The 17,427-nt window shown below is 54.6% G+C and overlaps 3 long non-coding RNA genes across 3 annotated transcripts; all 3 read right to left on the bottom strand.

Annotated features, from left to right (window-relative positions):
* Positions 1 to 865: 865 nt before the first annotated feature.
* On the bottom strand, positions 866 to 4,294 carry LOC128813735 (uncharacterized). The gene is made up of 2 exons (XR_008439150.1): positions 4,257 to 4,294; positions 866 to 1,032 (listed from the first exon to the last, which is right to left on the bottom strand). It is a non-coding gene; the product is annotated as an uncharacterized LOC128813735 (long non-coding RNA).
* Positions 4,295 to 6,295: 2,001 nt separating this feature from the next.
* LOC128813732 (uncharacterized) lies at positions 6,296 to 7,397 on the bottom strand. Its single transcript, XR_008439148.1, has 2 exons — positions 7,265 to 7,397; positions 6,296 to 6,732 (listed from the first exon to the last, which is right to left on the bottom strand). It is a non-coding gene; the product is annotated as an uncharacterized LOC128813732 (long non-coding RNA).
* A 10-nt stretch (positions 7,398 to 7,407) lies between these two features.
* LOC128813727 (uncharacterized) lies at positions 7,408 to 8,892 on the bottom strand. Its single transcript, XR_008439143.1, has 4 exons — positions 8,824 to 8,892; positions 8,630 to 8,728; positions 8,070 to 8,183; positions 7,408 to 7,430 (listed from the first exon to the last, which is right to left on the bottom strand). It is a non-coding gene; the product is annotated as an uncharacterized LOC128813727 (long non-coding RNA).
* Positions 8,893 to 17,427: the final 8,535 nt, after the last annotated feature.

Raw genomic sequence — 17,427 nt, 5'->3', positions numbered from 1 at the left:
AAAAAGTAGGAGCTACAGTGGTGGCATTTTGCTTAACATCTTTCCCTTGGTCTATTTTGGTCAGAGTCCAGTTAAATGGCTGGTGTGCATAGTCCCCTTGTACAGGCCAGGTACAACATATAACTAATATGTACAGAATTTGCCAGCAAGGGTGGAGTCCAAACTTCCCCAGAACTTGATTATCATTATTTCCCCCTTCCCACTGTTTGGTTTGACATGTTATTGCCAGGCTCACCTTTACCCTTGGGAGATCAGTATCCTTGAAGCAGTTCTTGAAATACCTTTGAATTGTCCCAGTTTGAGGGCTTTTTCCTCCACTGCTTCTTATCCCTCTGCCTCGCTCGCCGACCCGGTTGCTTCGAGCCGCGAGGTGTACCATCTTCTCGGCAGCAAGGATATTCTTCAGGAGGACCCTTACTCTGTTTTTGCTGCCTCTTTTTGAATGATTCCCAATTCTTATCCTTCACTTGCGGTGAATTACACTGAATTCCAGGTAAAGTCTTCTGGCAATTCCCTTTTATAATTTGAACAATTAGGAGAATTGATTCATTAGAGTGGTAACAACAATTTTCAGGCCTAGCCCCCTTAGTAAACACCTCCCACCACTCTTGGGATTCCCTTGGTAGGCTCCCGTTCTCTTCTCTAATCTCTAGGACTGACTTTGTCAGTTCTCTTTCTAATTGCTAACACCCTTTACAAATACCCCTAGGAGGGGTGCCTCTATAACTATGGACCCACCACCGTTCCTGGCAGATTTTACAAATATAGCATACAAAAGGGTAACAATCACAATCCTTATTTGTACAATAGACTCTAAAATCATCAGTTATAGGATATCAATAGTCCAATATCTCACTATACCAGCTGGTTTGTACAATTTTTACTGAGTCCATTAAGTCCGTTTAAATGTGACCTTAAGATCTCCGGGTTGGCTGGTTATTCTCCAGGGGTCTTCGGCAGCAGCAGCAGTAATCGGTCCCTTTATTCGGCTCGCATGTGTCCATCCCTTCTCGGCGGTTCTGACTGCAGTTTCTGTAGTAAGTAAAACAACATAGGGGCCTTCCCAGTTTGGGATTAGTAAGGTTTCTTTCCAGGTTTTTTATTAACACCTTATCACCTGGTTTTATATTATAAAAGGGCCTTTTTAAATCAGGAAGACTGAGAACCGGTGCATTTACTAATTCTGCCTTGAGGTCCTGTAGTTTTTCCTATCTTCCCGAGTCCACTTAAGCAAGCCTTCTTTTGTTAGTTTCTCATATAGGAATTTTACTTTCCCGCTAAATCCCTCTATCCATTGTCTACAGTACCCAAACAATCCTAACAGCTGTCTAACCTCCCGCTTTGTCCTTGGCCCTGGCATAGCTAAGATTCCCTTAACCCTTTCTGGGTCTAGTTTCTTCGTTCCTTGACTCAGTCTATGTCCGAGATACTTCACCTCTTTTCCCACAAATTGTAATTTGGATTTTGACACTTTGAGTCCTTTCAGGCTTAGAAAATTGAGTAATCTTATACTCTCTTCCCTGACAATTTCCTCTTCTTTCCCAGCTACTAACAAGTCATCTACATACTGAATCAGGACAGCCCCTTCTCTCAACTGAAAATCTGTAAGCAGCTGCTCCAGTGCCTGGCCAAATAAATTAGGGGACTCTGTAAACCCTTGTGGAAGTACCGTCCAACAGAATTGTTGTTTCCTGTGGGTGTCTGGGTCTTCCCATTCAAAGGCAAAATAGTCCCTACAACTTTCTTTAAGGGGACATGCCCAAAATGCATCCTTTAAATCTATGACACTATACCACTGATTTTCGGGGCCTAACTGACTTAATAAAGTATGAGGGTTAGTTACTACAGGGAATCTTTCTACAGTCCTTTTGTTAATTTCTCGTAAATCATGTACCAAACGGTATTTCCCATCGGGTTTTTTTTAACAGGAAGGATGGGAGTATTAAAAGGGGACATGCAGGGTTCTAATAACCCTTGTGCTTTTAATCTTTCAATTTCAGGTTTGACCCCTTTCCTTCCTTCATTTGGAATTGGGTACTGCTTAACTCTAACTGGGACTTCAGGATTTCTTAATATTATCTCAAAAGGTTTTATGTCCAATCGGCCTGCTTTTTCTGGGGTATACCACACTTCAGGGTTAATTTTCTGTTCGTCCTCTACCCGAAGAGGACATAATTTAATATTTAGCTTCTTGTCATTTATGTTGATTCCAATTCCTAATTCAATCATCAAATCTCGTTCCAGTAAGTTATAGTCAGCCTCTGGAACTAACAACAGTGACCCTATACCTATTTTGGAGCTGGTTTCAAAAATCATGGCTTTGATTACAGGCACTTTAAAGGCTTCCCCTTTTGCCCCGACTACCTGTATTGTTTCTCTTGATAATTTACACCCTGAGGGAAGGGTTTGAACCGTTGATCTCTCAGCTCCTGAGTCCACAAGAAACTCATATTCTTGCTGCTGGGGACCAATTTTTAGTTTTACCAGGGGCTCTGTTTTTTCCTGGGTCCCCAGCAAATAGAGCCCCTGACCCCCTCAATCTTCCTTGAATTGCTTTTCATCTGCCAACCTTTTTCTGCATTCCCGCCGAAAATGCCCTCTCTTACCACAATAAAAGCAGCTTCCTTGTCCACTCTCCTTTTCTCTTCTCCCTTCTTCTACCTTCTGGCCCTTCGGCTTACTTCCCTGGAACTGACTAAGCGTTCCCCTCTGCCCTTCACGTACCACAGCCATCATCACTCTTGCTTGTTTCCTATGTCCTTCCTCCTCTCTCCGTACATACACTTTCTGAGCTTCCCGCAACAATTCATCCAGGCCTCTACCATGCCAATCCTCAATCTTTTCCAATTTTCTCCTAATATCAGGCCAGGCTCTGGCCACGAACTGGGTCTTTAACAACATCTGTCCTTCCGGAGTGTCAGGATTTACTCCGGAGTACAGCTGAAAAGATCTCTGGAGCCGTCCTAACCATTCCGTGGGGTCCTCATCTTTCTTTTGACTCTCACAAAAAGCTTTATTCACATTCTGCCCCTTAGGGACTGATTCTCTGATTCTCTGGATAAGAATTGTTCTTAAGTCTGCCATATGTGTCCTATGCAGGGGATCCTGCTTATCCCAATTAGGACGCTGTAAAGGCCATTTAGTATCTGCTTGGGGTCCTGCCTGATGGTCTCTATCCCAAATTCTCATACCGGCTGTCCTGATCATCCCTCGCTCCTCAGATGTGAATAAAATCCCCAGTATTGACTGCATTTCGTCCCACTTATACACGTTGGGCCCCAGAAACTGATCCACCCGCTCTGCAACTCCGAGGGGGTCTTCCAATAGATGTCCCATTTCTTTCTTGAACTCCCTCACATCTCCTGAATTAAGAGGTACCTCCACATAACCTATTCCTGGAATTTGGGCTGGTTGTCCCTGCTGACCAGCATTAGGATTAGGGATCATTCCCAAAGCTACTTCCCTTAATGGATATAGAGCTTGCCTTTCCCTCTCGCTTTTCCCCCTTGTTAGGCTACGAGTAACACGATGATTTTCCTCAGGGACCGGTTCCAGGATTTCTACTTCCTGGTTTTCAAAATCCCCCCCTTGATCTAAATTGGGGTAGACTACTGGTGGTGCTGGTGGAGGTGGAGGAGGGGGAGGTATGTATGGTAGAGGGGGTGCAGTTGGAAACTCCTCAGGCTTTTTATTTTTCTTTTTTTTTTTTTCTCCCTGGGTGCTTAAGGCAAAAAGTTTTGCTCTTGTTTCCCCCACTATCCAGAGAGCAGCGTACTTGCTCTCTTCCATATCAAAAGGTTCTTTAGAATTTACATAAATGTTTAATGCCTGGCAAATCCAGTCCTCGAATCTTCCAAACACTGGCCAAAATAAATTATCACCACAGATTTGTTTCCCTCCCCATACTTCCATACAATAATGTATCATTTTTGCCCTATCCTTCCCTTTTCTTGAAGGGTATTCATCCCAAGATTTTATTATTAAACCTAACGGACTGTCAGGTGGTATCTGGGGAAACTTTACCGGGGTCCCCGTCCCCATGGAATCAGAGGGCTTGCTTTTCCTCTGTCCCATCTTCCAGGACACCTTCACACACACACACACACTCGCGGCCCCCTGTTCGTGGCCCAGCCCCTCTCGGGGTCTGGAAACCGCACTACTTAGAGGTCCACACTTGCCTCGTCCTAAAAGGACGTCTCGTACGTTATGTCCTGGGATCCCAACCCCAACCGAGCGGATCCCACTTTTATACTCACGCTGTCCTGCGTCTTCGCCCGGGCTTCATGCACAAAGATTACGGGGTTACCAGTATCCCTTTTGCTTAATACCGAATTTAGGTTCGTCGCTAAGGGCCCGAGAAGGAAAAGCCTGCACCAGGGCCGCTGAAAAGGCAGCGGGGCGCCTCCCTGATTAGGAATTCCTGCCCGGTTGCCCTTATCCGAGTCACGGCACCAAATTTGTTATGGACAAATTCAATTGGGGAGGCTAATTATAGATAAATCAATTAACAAGAATTTATTAAGCAAGCGGTATTAAGCAAGAAACAGCGCTGGGCGGCCGGGGAGTTTCCACTCTGCCACGGCGCACCTTCCCCCTTTGACCTTTTTGTTTTTATAGTCCCCCCTTTTTTTCGGTTGACGTATTTTCTCTCGATGTACTCTGCGCCGGTGCAATTGGTTGCTAGGGGGTCCTTTTTCTCTCTGCCCTTGGTGGTCATGGGGATGAAGGCTCCTTATCTTCTTTGCCGGTTGTCCTTGGCCTAAAAGTTAGCTTGTATATAGTTAGTTACACAGTCTTCTGTGCTAGCTGCATTTGCACAATTCTTAAGCAGAATACTTGTTGTTTATCAAGCCCCCCCCTGCCTTTTTTCTCCTCTTTCTCTTCTCACAGTCTGAAATTCTCTATTCAGTTTAAATTCTTATCTTCTTTCAATGTTCGTTTTGATGAACAAAGACCTTTTTATTACACCCACACGTTAAAGCACACGATTCAGCCTGGGATTTTAAGTTGTTTGTCAACTTAAAGAGGGCCTAAACAAGTCTGCAAGAGGCCTAAACAAGTCTCCTATGAATTCTCTCCGTGGCAAGTTCAGTTCCGTCCCCGAATGCCCCTCAGCGTTCCCAAGGCAGTGGCAGGAGCCGGGCGCTCAGCCGGAGCCCCGCTGGGCGGGAAGAGCGCGACACAGAGCGAGCCCTTGGTGCCCGGGATGGCCACAGGCCCAGGAGAGCCGGGCGGGCAGCGCCAGGGCCCTGCTCAGGGCTCCCCAGGCTCCTGTGGCATCGGTTCCGTCCCCTCGGGCGCTGAGCGGTGCCCGGTCCCGCCGCTCTGCCTGCGGGGCTGCCTGTGCCCGGCTCCGCTGGAGGCAGGGCCCGGGAGGGCCAAGCAGGGAAGCCGGGAGGGCTCCGGCCCCTGCGTGCCTCAGAAGAGACTCCAGCCCCACTGCCGGCAGCAGGAGGGACGCAAAGCACCGGCACGCTTATGAGAGTCCGCAGCCCTCTCCACATCTGAAATGAGACCCCAAAACCCCGTCACGGGCCTCAGCAGAGACCCCCAGCACCCTGCACACCGTGGGAGACATCCCAAGCCCCCTGCGTGCCTCACACAGGATTCCAAATCCCTTGCATGACTTACAGTGGACCCCCAGAGTCCTCCATGCCTCAGAGAGAACCTAAAATATCCCTGTGTGTCTCACAAGGGACCCTAGTCCCTCGTGCACCCTTTGGGGGACTCCAAAGCCCCCACGTGCCTTATGGGGAAGCCCAGGCCAGCTAGGCCAAGTGTTTTGACCTGGAAATCAAGTGTGATTGCAGCTGGCTTGTTGTGCCTCTGGGGCTGTTCATCAGCCCCATCAGGCCCCGAGGCCACACAGCCCTTCCCTTCCCTTCTGGCCCTCACCCAGAGGAGCAGACCCTGTGCAGCACCCTGGATTGCTGATGGCCCATCAATTAGGTCCTATCAAGTGTGTGTTAATTAGGGAGGAGCTTTGTTTTGCCTGCTGGCATTGCAGGTCAGGCTGTGTCCCTGGAGATGTTCTTGATGGCTTCCCTCTTTTCCTGGGCATGCCACTGGAGGAGCTCCAGGCCCAGATGATCCCACAGAAGGAAATGTGCCCTCAGCCCAGGGACGCTCAGCATGGGCTCCCCCAGCCCCTCGGGGCCCCGCCGCTGCTCACAGCAGCCCCTGCCTGGCTCCTGCCTGCCCTCACCGTGGGCATCCACGGCTGCTCCTGGGCATGGAGCTCAGCCAGTGCTGGTGCTGGCTGGGCTTTGCTGGTGGTACCACCCGGACACGGGGGTGACAGCTCCATCTCTTTATTGCAACCGAAGTGGGGGCCATCACCTACCCTGGCAGGGGCGGGGGGTTACCTTCAATAGCGTTTAGGGGGCAGGGCCAGGGAGCTTAGGGGCAGAGGAGGGACCATGTTGGTCTCAGTTGGGGCTGGAGGGTGCTGGGCTGGTACCAGGGTCTTTAGAAGAACTGGGGAATGGGCTGGGACGGGACAGAGGGAGATCAAAAACGGGTGAAGGCAGCTTGGGGATACCCATGGGGAGAGGAAGTGGCAGTGGGATCTACAGGGTCTTTGGAGATTTCCTCGTAGACAGATCTACTGGTGTCCTCTTCTCAGAACTCCAGAAAGGGCTGACCAGGCCCTTATTACTGCTGGAGGTGCTCCACAAGCAGTCTGGGTGTGAGGGGAAGCCCCCGCCTTTCATCTCCTGTCCAGAGCTGCGACTGTGGAAAGAGAGGAGAGCCTGAGGCCACCAGCTGCCAGTGGCACACTGGGACCCTGCTACACAGCAGGGCCCAGAGCTGGCAAGGCTCCCCAGCCCGGCTGGAGCTGCTGGCACACCTTGGCCCAGCTGGACAGCTGCCCCTCAAGGCCCCGGTGAGCAGGGCACGGCTCTGGGCAGGCTCCCTGGCCAGGAGCGGGCCCCAGAGTGCGACTGCCTTGCAAGGGCAATCTCGTCCCTGCTCTTTCTCCTCCCCACCTTGCCTCACCTCTGCCCTGTGCCCCTGGGGCTGCTCTTGGCCAGGCAGCCTCAGTGGGAGCCAGCAGTGGCTGCAGCCCCAGCGGGCCCCCCAGGACAAGGCCCAGCAATTAAGAGGCCAATGAAAGCACTGAGCAGCAGCAGAACCCTCAGCAGAGTTCTTTGGACAACCACAGACTGGCCACAACTCCACTGCAGCCTCTCTGGGAACCTTTCCTGTCTATAAGAGACTTTCAAAATAAGCTGTTTGAGGGGAAAAGCCACAAAACACTCACCGTTTTCTCTTCCAGGAATACCAGATTCTAAAGCAGCACAACATGAAGACAAGCTCCAAAAGAAGCATGCCTGCCATTAACCCTAGCCAGTAGCCTGTTCCATGACAGAAACCCCTTCCGATGCCCTTCTGGGAATCTGGAAGAGGTGCTGTGGTGCTGGCTGCATCTGTGGGAGCAACGGGGAGTGTGAGCCCGCGCTGTGCTGCACTGCTGAGCTGGCAGCACGGTGCATACGGCCAGGACGCTCTCTGTTTCCCCCAGAGCTGGGGCCTGCAGGCACCTTGCTGACCCTTGGCACAGGCTGTGCCACCCAACAAAGCCCAGCAGGCCGGGAGGAGAGCCCGGGGCCAGCGCAGCTGCTTGGGCAGTCGCTGCTTTGACGGACACGGGCCAAACCCATCCCTGAGCAGCCCCTGCCAGCCCTGGCCCTCCCTGCCCTGGGACGGCTCCCCCAGCCCCAGGGGACAGAGTCAGGCCCTGTCAGGAGCCAGTGCAGCCCCTGCCCAGTCAGGAGCCAGGGCTGGCTCTGGCCCTGGGCTCGCAGCAGGGCTCCCTCTCGGGGCTGCTCCCGTGCCTTGGGCCTCTGGGCACTCAGGGCCAGCTCCGGGAGCAGCTGCAGCGGGAAGGGCGTTGGTGCGCGAGTCCCGATTCCCCGGGGCTGTGAACGAGCTCCAGAGGCCTGGAAGCCGAGGCGCCTCCAGCTTTGGCTGCTGCCGGCCCGTGCAAGGGCAGGGCCTGGGGGAAGAGCTGCTGCCACACAGCCCCGCCGAGGGCTGAGCCCTGCTGAGCCTGGCACAGCAATTACCTCCTGTGCCTGTGCCCGTGCCTGGCATTGCCTTCCTTCCTGCAGCAGAGCTTGCCACTGAGCCACTGCTTCCTCCGGAATGTACCTCCTTTTGCAGAGATGTTTGGTCCGTCACTTGAAAAAGGAAGAGGCACAGCTGGATCAGATGGAAACATTCCCCATTGGAGAGGTGGCATCTTCCGGAGGCAATGCTTGTCAAAGTCACAGGTAAAGATCAGGAGAATGCCCAGGCTGTGGGGGTCAGAGAACTCCCTTGTGCAAACAGCTGCATCTCCTCATCTGCTCAGAGACTGGGAAATTGCAGGGGATCTCAGGGTGTGCATAACTCGTGGTGCAGTTTGGGCTCCCTGTCAGCTGCTGTCAAATGCCTTCCTGCAGTGGCTGGGGAGAAGCTGCAGCCAGGCCAGGCTGGGAAACAGCCCTGCAGGCCGTGAAAGCAGCAGCGGGGCAGCCAGGCTGCCATGGATCTCCTCCCGCTGTACTGGGCACGGCGTGTCCAGATGTGCAGGGAAATCCCCCGGCTGCTGAGTCCCAGAGGAGGCTGAGGGGAATGTACCCACCTTGTCCTCCCTGTGCTTCCTTCTGTGTTTGTCTCAGGAATTCGTTTGACTCATGAGACTTTGTGGCTGCAGTATCTTGGGTCTTTCCTTTTGGAGGACCTTAAGAGAAAGAGGGAAAGTTGTTCCATTTCCCAGGAATGGATCCCACAAAACCAGTGCACAGCCTGTGGGGTCAGCAGGGGCACACTACTCACCCCTGCGACGGGAGGTCTGTTGGTGCGCAGCATCCAGCCCAGGAGCTGGAGAAGTCCTCCCTGCAGACAAACCTGTAACTGAACAGCCACAGGAGCTTCTGTCATCTCTGCAGATCTGCACGAGCAGCACTGAGCTGCAGGAGCGCTGAGGGGATGGCGCAGGGCGAGGGCACACACGTGCGTGGTTCTGTCCTGGCACCTGCAGCGATGCCCCCCTGGCCGAGCTTTGGGCTCTGAGCTGGCAGCTCTCCCAGGGGGAAAGGCCTTGACCTACCCTCAGCATCTCCCAGAGGGTCAGTACTGGGTATGGGTTGGGAAGCTGCACCACCTTCAGCAACAGGTTCAGCTGCAAAGAAAGGCAGGACAGAACAGCTCCCGTGGCGCTGTAGGAGATCCTCAGGCTGCACCCAAGGCTCAGCCCGGGGGCACAGCCCTGGGCCCCGCCCCTTCCCTCTCTGCTCTCCTCTGTGGCTGCACAGAGCACACGGAAGGACACACTGGCATTGCACATGGGAGGAAGATGGACAGCCAAATGCTCCTTCCTCCCACTGACAGCGATCCTGTGGGATCGCTCTGGGCTCCAGAAGGGAGCAGGGCAAAGCTTCCAGTTTCCTTCAAACTTAAGATGATGTTAAGGGAAATGGCTCATGAGTGAGCTCTTGTCACATTGACTCAGGTTATTCTCTCAGGAAAGGCACACTGAAAACTTGCCTCCAACATCCTCCAAGATCTTCAAGCCATTTTCCAGCAGGGCTTCCAAATAATCCAATTTGCGATCCCAGTCTAGAAGGGAGCACAGACCAGAACCATTTCTATGGTATGCTGGAGTCCCCCTCTGCCTCAGGGAACTGAGTACTGCAAGGGGGTTGGGTAAGGCTGTGGGATCCAGATGCAAATGGATATGACCAAAGCTGCACAGGGGCCTGGGGAGCTCTGGGCTGGCTCCTGGTCACTCTCCACACTCTTTCCCTGCCCGTGCAACATCCCTGGAGGGGCAGCTGGAGCAGCCCAGGGCGCTGGGGGCTTTCTTCCTCCCACAGAGGAAATCCTCCCTAAAGCCCAAGGGTAGACTGCAGCAGGCAGTGCCACAACTGTCTCTCCCTCCCTCTGTCCCTCCTGCTCTCCTTCTGCTAGGACACTTCCCAGAGCCCCAGGGGACATAGCCAGGTCCTCACAGGACACACTGGAGCCTTGCTCCTGCCCTCTGCCCTTTCCCCACCATGGTCACCCTGTGCAGTCTCTCCCAGGTTTCGGGACATGTCTCCCACGGAGGGACCCCAACAGGACTGCTCAGTACCCGAGTGCCCTGAGCCTGCTCAGGATAATTCCCCTGGGCTGTGCCGCTCTTGTCTGGGCTGTGCCTGCACTGCCAAGCAGCAGAGAGGGCAGCTCAAGCCTCAGCAGGGCTCAGGCCCAGAGACACAGCAGTTACCTCCAGTGACTGTGCCTGGCATCGCCTCCCTTCCTGCAGCGGAGGCTGCCAATGAGCTACTGGTTCCTCCGGGAAACTCAGCCTTTAGCACAGCCTCTCCTTCCATCTCTGGAGAAAGGAAGAGGCACAGCTGGATCAGGGGGGCTGTTCCCCATTGGGGATGGGGCATCTTCAGGAGGCAAGGCTTGTCAAAGACATTGATATTGATCAGGAAACGTCCCAAGCTCTTGTCACTGGGCCAGAGCACTCCCTTGTCAGTAGCACACCCTTGCAATCAGCTGCGCCTCCTGATCTGCTCCGACACTGGGAAATTGCAGGGGATCCAAGAATGTGCATGGCCCATGATGCAGTTTGGCCACCTTGTCAGCTGGTGCCAAATGCAGAGGCTGGGGACTGGGAAACAGCCCTGCAAGGTGTGAAAGCAACAGTGGGGCTGCAAGGCTGCCATGGGTTCCTTCCCACTGTTCCGCGCACAGCGTGTTCAGATGTGCAGGGAAAGCCCCCGGCTGCTGAGTCCCAGGGGAAGGCTGAGGGAAATGCTCTCACCATGCTCTTTGTGCAGTTTCTCCACTATTTGTTTCAGGATGTTGTTTGACTCAAGCGATTCCTTCTCTCCTCTAGGTTTGTTCTTCCCTCTCAGAGGACCTTAACAGAAAGTAGTTCCATTTCCCAGGACTGGATGCCACAAAACCAGTGCACAGCCTGTGGGGTCAGCTGAGACACACTACTCACCCCTGCGAAGGGAGCCGGGCTTGCGTGAGGCAATCAGCAAAGGGGCAGGAAAATTCCTCCCTGCAGACACAGCTGTAATTGAACAGCCAGAGAAGCTTCTGTCACCTGTCCTGGCAGGCTGTCAGCAATTATTCCTTAGTGGGACAGTGGGAACATACCTGCAGGAGGCTCCAAGGGCGTCAGAACTTCATTCAGCCATGCTAATGGAGAAGCCTTCTCATCAATCTCATCTAGAACGGAGCACAGATGAGAACATATTTCAGGGTGTGCTGGCATCCCCTTCTGCCTCTGAGAAATGGGCACTGCAAGGCAGTTGGGTAAGGCCGTGGCAGCCAGATGTCAATGGACATGGCCAAAGCTGCACAGGGGCCTGGGGAACTCTGGGCTGGCTCCTGGTCACTCTCCACACTCTTTCCCTGCCCTGTGCAACATCCCTGGAGGGGCAGCTGGAGCAGCCCACGGCCCAATGGGAGTCTCTCACTCCCATGCAGAGGAAATCCTCCCTAAAGGCCAGGGGAAGACTGCAGCAGGCAGTGCCACAACTCTCCCTCCCTCCCTCCCTCCCTCCCTCCCTCCCTCCCTCCCTCCCTCCCTCCCTCCCTCCCTCCCTCCCTCCCTCCCTCCCTCCCTCCCTCCCTCCCTCCCTCCCTCCCTCCCTCCCTCCCTCCCTCCCTCCCTCCCTCTGTCCCTCCTGCCCTCCTTCTGCTAGGACACCTCCCCCAGCCCGAGGGCCCATAGCCAGTCCCTCTCAGGACACACTGGAGCCTTGCTCTCGCCCTCTGCCCTTTCCCCACCATGGTCACCCTGTGCAGTCTATCCCAGGTTTCGGGATGTGTCTCCCACAGAGGGACCCCAGCAGGACTGCTCAGTACCCAAGTGCCCTGAGCCTGCTCAGGATAATTCCTCTTGGCTGTGCCGATCTTTTCCGGGCTGTGCCCACACTGCCAAGCAGCAGAGAGGGCAGCTCAAGCCTCAGCAGGGCTCAGGCCCAGAGGCACAGCAATTACCTCCAGTGACTGTGCCTGGCATCGCCTCCCTTCCTGCAGCAGAGGCTGGCACAGAATCACTGCTTCCTCTGGGAAATGCTTCCTTCTGCACAGCCTCTCCTTCCATCTCTGGAGAATGGAAAAGAGACAGCTGGATCAGATGGAAACATTCCCTTTTGGGAATGGGGAAAGTGACAGCTTCAGGAGGCGATACTTGTGAAAGGCATGGGTAAGGATCGAAAAAAACTCAGGATTTTGGGACAGTCGGATGCTGGTCCCTTCTCCAAACAGCCCCTAAACCTGATCTACCCAAAGACTGGGAAATTGCAGGGGATCTCAGGGTGTGCACGGCCCACGGTGCAGTTTGGGCTCCCTGTCAGCTGCTGCCAAATGCCTTCCTGCAGCGGCTGGGGAGAAGCTGCAGCCAGGCCAGGCTGGGAAACAGCCCTGCAGGCCGTGAAAGCAGCAGCGGGGCAGCCAGGCTGCCATAGATCCCTTCCCGCTGTGCCAGGCACGATGTGTCCAGATGCGCAGGGAACGCTCCCGGCTGCGGAGTCCCAGGGGAAGGCTGAGGGAAATGCTCTCACCATGCTCTTTGTGCAGTTTCTCCACTATTTGTTTCAGGATGTTGTTTGACTCAAGCGATTCCTTCTCTCCTCTAGGTTTGTTCTTCCCTCTCAGACGACCTTAACAGAAAGTAGTTCCATTTCTCAGGACTGGATGCCACAAAACCAGCGCACAGCCTGTGGGGTCAGCTAGGACACACAACTCACCCCTGCGAAGGGAGCCGGGCTTGCGTGGAGCAATCAGCAAAGGGGCAGGAAAATTCCTCCCTGCAGACACAGCTGTAATTGAACAGCCAGAGAAGCTTCTGTCACCTGTCCTGGCAGGCTGTCAGCAATTATTTCTTGGTGGGACAGTGGGAACATACCTGCAGGAGGCTCCAAGGGCTTCAGAACTTCATTCAGCCAAGCTAATGGAGGAGCCTTCCCATCAACCTCATCTAGAACGGAGCACAGATGAGAACATTTTTCAGGGTGTGCTGGCATCTCCTTCTGCCTCTGAGAAATGGGCACTGCAAGGCAGTTGGGTAAGGCCGTGGCAGCCAGATGTCAATGGACATGGCCAAAGCTGCACAGGGGCCTGGGGAACTCTGGGCTGGCTCCTGGTCACTCTCCACACTCTTTCCCTGCCCTGTGCAACATCCCTGGAGGGGCAGCTGGAGCAGCCCACGGCCCAATGGGAGTCTCTCACTCTCATGCAGAGGAAATCCTCCCTAAAGGCCAGGGGAAGACTGCAGCAGGCAGTGCCACAACTCTCCCTCCCTCCCTCCCTCCCTCCCTCCCTCCCTCCCTCCCTCCCTCCCTCCCTCCCTCCCTCCCTCCCTCCCTCCCTCCCTCCCTCCCTCCCTCCCTCCCTCCCTCCCTCCCTCCCTCCCTCCCTCCCTCCCTCCCTCCCTCCCTCCCTCCCTCCCTCTGTCCCTCCTGCCCTCCTTCTGCTAGGACACCTCCCCCAGCCCGAGGGCCCATAGCCAGTCCCTCTCAGGACACACTGGAGCCTTGCTCTCGCCCTCTGCCCTTTCCCCACCATGGTCACCCTGTGCAGTCTATCCCAGGTTTCGGGATGTGTCTCCCACAGAGGGACCCCAGCAGGACTGCTCAGTACCCAAGTGCCCTGAGCCTGCTCAGGATAATTCCTCTTGGCTGTGCCGATCTTTTCCGGGCTGTGCCCACACTGCCAAGCAGCAGAGAGGGCAGCTCAAGCCTCAGCAGGGCTCAGGCCCAGAGGCACAGCAATTACCTCCAGTGACTGTGCCTGGCATCGCCTCCCTTCCTGCAGCAGAGGCTGGCACAGAATCACTGCTTCCTCTGGGAAATGCTTCCTTCTGCACAGCCTCTCCTTCCATCTCTGGAGAATGGAAAAGAGACAGCTGGATCAGATGGAAACATTCCCTTTTGGGAATGGGGAAAGTGACAGCTTCAGGAGGCGATACTTGTGAAAGGCATGGGTAAGGATCGAAAAACACTCAGGATTTTGGGACTGTTGGATGCTGGTCCCTTCTCCAAACAGCCCCTAAACCTGATCTACCCAAAGACTGGGAAATTGCAGGGGATCTCAGGGTGTGCACGGCCCACGGTGCAGTTTGGGCTCCCTGTCAGCTGCTGCCAAATGCCTTCCTGCAGCGGCTGGGGAGAAGCTGCAGCCAGGCCAGGCCGGGAAACAGCCCTGCAGGCCGTGAAAGCAGCAGCGGGGCAGCCAGGCTGCCATGGATCCCTTCCCGCCGTGCCAGGCACGGTGTGTCCAGATGTGGAAGGAACGCCCCCAGCTGCTGAGTCCCAGGGGAAGGCTGAGGGAAATGCTCCCACCTTGTCCTCCCTGCAGCATTTCCCTCAGCATTTGCCACATGAGTTCAGATGGTTCCAGGGATATCTTGTTTGCTGTGTCTTTGATCTTCTCTGTTGGAGGACCTTAGAGCAAAATATTTCCATTTCCCAGGACTGGATGGCACAAAGGCAGTGCACAGCCTGTGGGGTGAGCAGGGACACACCACTCACCCTTGTGATGGGAGCTGGGCTTGTGTGCAACTTCCACCAAAGGTCCTGGGAAAGTCCTCTCTGCCGACACACCTGTAACTCAACAGCCACAGGAGCTTCTGTCATCTCTGCAGATCTGCACGGGCACCACTGAGCCGCAGAAGTGCTGAGGGGATGGTGCAGGGCGAGGGCACACACGTGCATGGCTCTGTCCTGGCACCTGCAGCAATGCCCCCCTGGCCGAGCTTTGGGCTCTGAGCTGGCAGCTCTCCCAGGGGGAAAGGCCTTGACCTACCCTCAGCATCTCCCAGAGGGTCAGTACTGGGTATGGGTTGGGAAGCTGCACCACCTTCAGCAACAGGTTCAGCTGCAAAGAAAGGCAGGACAGAACAGCTCCCGTGGCGCTGTAGGAGATCCTCAGGCTGCACCCAAGGCTCAGCCCGGGGGCGCAGCCCTGAGCCCGGCCCCTTCCCTCTCTGCTCTCCTCTGTGGCTGCACAGAGCACACGGAAGGACACACTGGCATTGCACATGGGAGGAAGATGGACAGCCAAATGCTCCTTCCTCCCACTGACAGCGATCGTGTGGGATCGCTCTGGGCTCCAGAAGGGAGCAGGGCAAGGCTTCCAGTTTCCTTCAAACTTAAGATGATGTTAAGGGAAATGGCTCATGAGTGAGCTCTTGTCACATTGACTCAGGTTATTCTCTCAGGAAAGGCACACTGAAAACTTGCCTTCAACATCCTCCAAGAACTTCAAGCCGTCATTCATCAGGACTTCCAAATAATCCAAGTCATGATCCCAGTCTAGAAGGGAGCACAGATCAGAACCATTTCAATGGTGTGCTGGGATCCCCTTCTGTCTTTGGGAGCGGGGCACTGCAAGGCAGTTGGGTAAGGCCGTGGCAGCCAGATGTGAAAGGACACGGCCAAAGCTGCACAGGGGCCTGGGGAGCGCTGGGCTGGCTCCTGGTCACTCTCCATCCTCCTTGCAGGCCCTGTGCAACATCCCTGGCAGGGAGGGTGGAGCAGCCCAGGGCCCATTGGGACTCTCTCCCTCCCACAGCGGAAACCCTCCCTAAAGCCCAGGGGAAAACCATCCCCCAGCGCTTCCCGGCAAGCAGGGAGCGCTCTCCCGGGAAAGGGGAGCCAGGCTGCCGGCTCACCTGTTCCCTGCGCTTGCAACGGAGCAGCCTGGGCAGCCCTGGCAGGCAGGGCCACGGCCAGGAGGAGCGGGAGGAAGAGGCGTAGAGCAAGGGCCATGGTGCCTCGCCCTCTGCCAGTCCCTCAGCTCTTGCTGCCACCGCTGTCCTGACACCGCTGTCCCAATGTCAGCACCACTGCTGCCACCGCCGCTGCTGCTGCAACAGTTGTGCTCAAGGACTGACTGCTCGGTCCTTGTGGTGCTGTGCAGCCACGGGGCTCTGGCACCTCTGTGACCTCAGAGCCTGCTGTGACCTCAGCCTGCTGTGACCCCAGAGCCTGCTGTGACCTCATGGCATTGGCTGTACCCCCAGAGTGTACCCCCATCTGTACAAATGGACTGCTCTGATTGTAAATGTTTTGCTTCATCCAAGGGCCATTGCTCAGCAAAACCTTTATTTTGCCTGCTGACATTGCTGGTCAGACTGTGTGCCTGGAGACACTCTTGATTGTTACGGTACAAATTTATTTTATTGTTTCCTTGTTAGGTGGTTTGTTCTGTTGTACCCCAATTTTCACCCTGAGTTTGCTTGCCCCTGGGTTTTACCCTCCCTCAAAGCTGACCCTCATGCCATTCCCCGCCTCTTGTTCAGCTCTTTCCCTGCCTGTCATAGCAACCCAGTCCCTTGGTCCCCGAACCTTCCCTGCCACTTTCACATGGGGCCAATCCCTGATTGCAACACCCCTTTGGAATTCCCCTATTCCTCGAAGCCCCACTGGCCCATGTGGCCCATCCCCTCCACCCTCCTACCCCAACTGGCTCCAGACACTTGGTGTAATCCCCCCACTCCTCCCCTGAGGATTCCCTGTTGGTTAGCTGTTTGTATGCGCCCCCTGACTTGTATCTTGCACAGGAGTGCCCGGGGCTCTTTGTTTCTGTTCTTTTCACCTGAAATAAACCCTTTCTTGTGGAACCTCAAGACGGAGAGCTGCCTCCTCTCTCCTCTGCCTGGTCCCTGTTGTGGCTTGTTTCTGGCACCTTCCAGCAAGTGGCTCTAAAGGTTCTGCCTCTGGTAAATCCCCCTGCCGAGGCAGTTCCGCACTCCTGGTGTGGCGCAGGCGTTCTAAGAACGAGCCCGGGTTCTGACAGTCACTTCACTAATCTACCAAATGTCCCTTCTGAAGAATGCCTCCTCTGCTGCTCTGCCACCTCACACACCAGAGCGTGATTCACATACTGCAGCCCAGAGTTAGGTTTTTGCAGCATTGAAATGGATGTGGTCAGCAGGATTGCTGGGGATAAATCGCTACAGAACTGAACTAAAAATGGGGGCACCATCCCAGGCTGGACTTAAATAGGCACAGGAATTTTGGAAAGATGAGGATGTTCTAGATGTATATGATAATCTGTGCAAAGAAGATTGTTGTATATTTTATTGTCATGTACTGTTAAGATATACTCTTATAAGAAGTTTTAAAATGCACATGCCAGTGACAGGGATTGCAACACAATGTCAAAACCACCTGGACAAGGGAGGGAGAACTTAATTTACAATCAAATGAACTTGGCCAGCCAGGAGATGGATCGTCCATCAAGGCGGTCTGAGGAACACCCGGACGAAGAATACGTGATAAATATCTGAGATTGAGATAGCCGGAGCCATCGGGGAGATACATCTCAATGCCGAATTCCGGGAACGTGATCATGGGTGCTCATCACTCTCCGGACGTGTTTTGTTCAACTTGCCACAGAGAAAGAACTCCACCTGAATATGTGCAG

The sequence above is a fragment of the Vidua macroura genome, chromosome 13 (genome assembly GCF_024509145.1).
Source record: "Vidua macroura isolate BioBank_ID:100142 chromosome 13, ASM2450914v1, whole genome shotgun sequence".
NCBI lineage: Eukaryota > Metazoa > Chordata > Aves > Passeriformes > Viduidae > Vidua > Vidua macroura.
The sequence above is the reverse complement of the archived record's forward strand: the minus strand, read 5'-3'. Positions and strand labels throughout refer to the sequence as shown.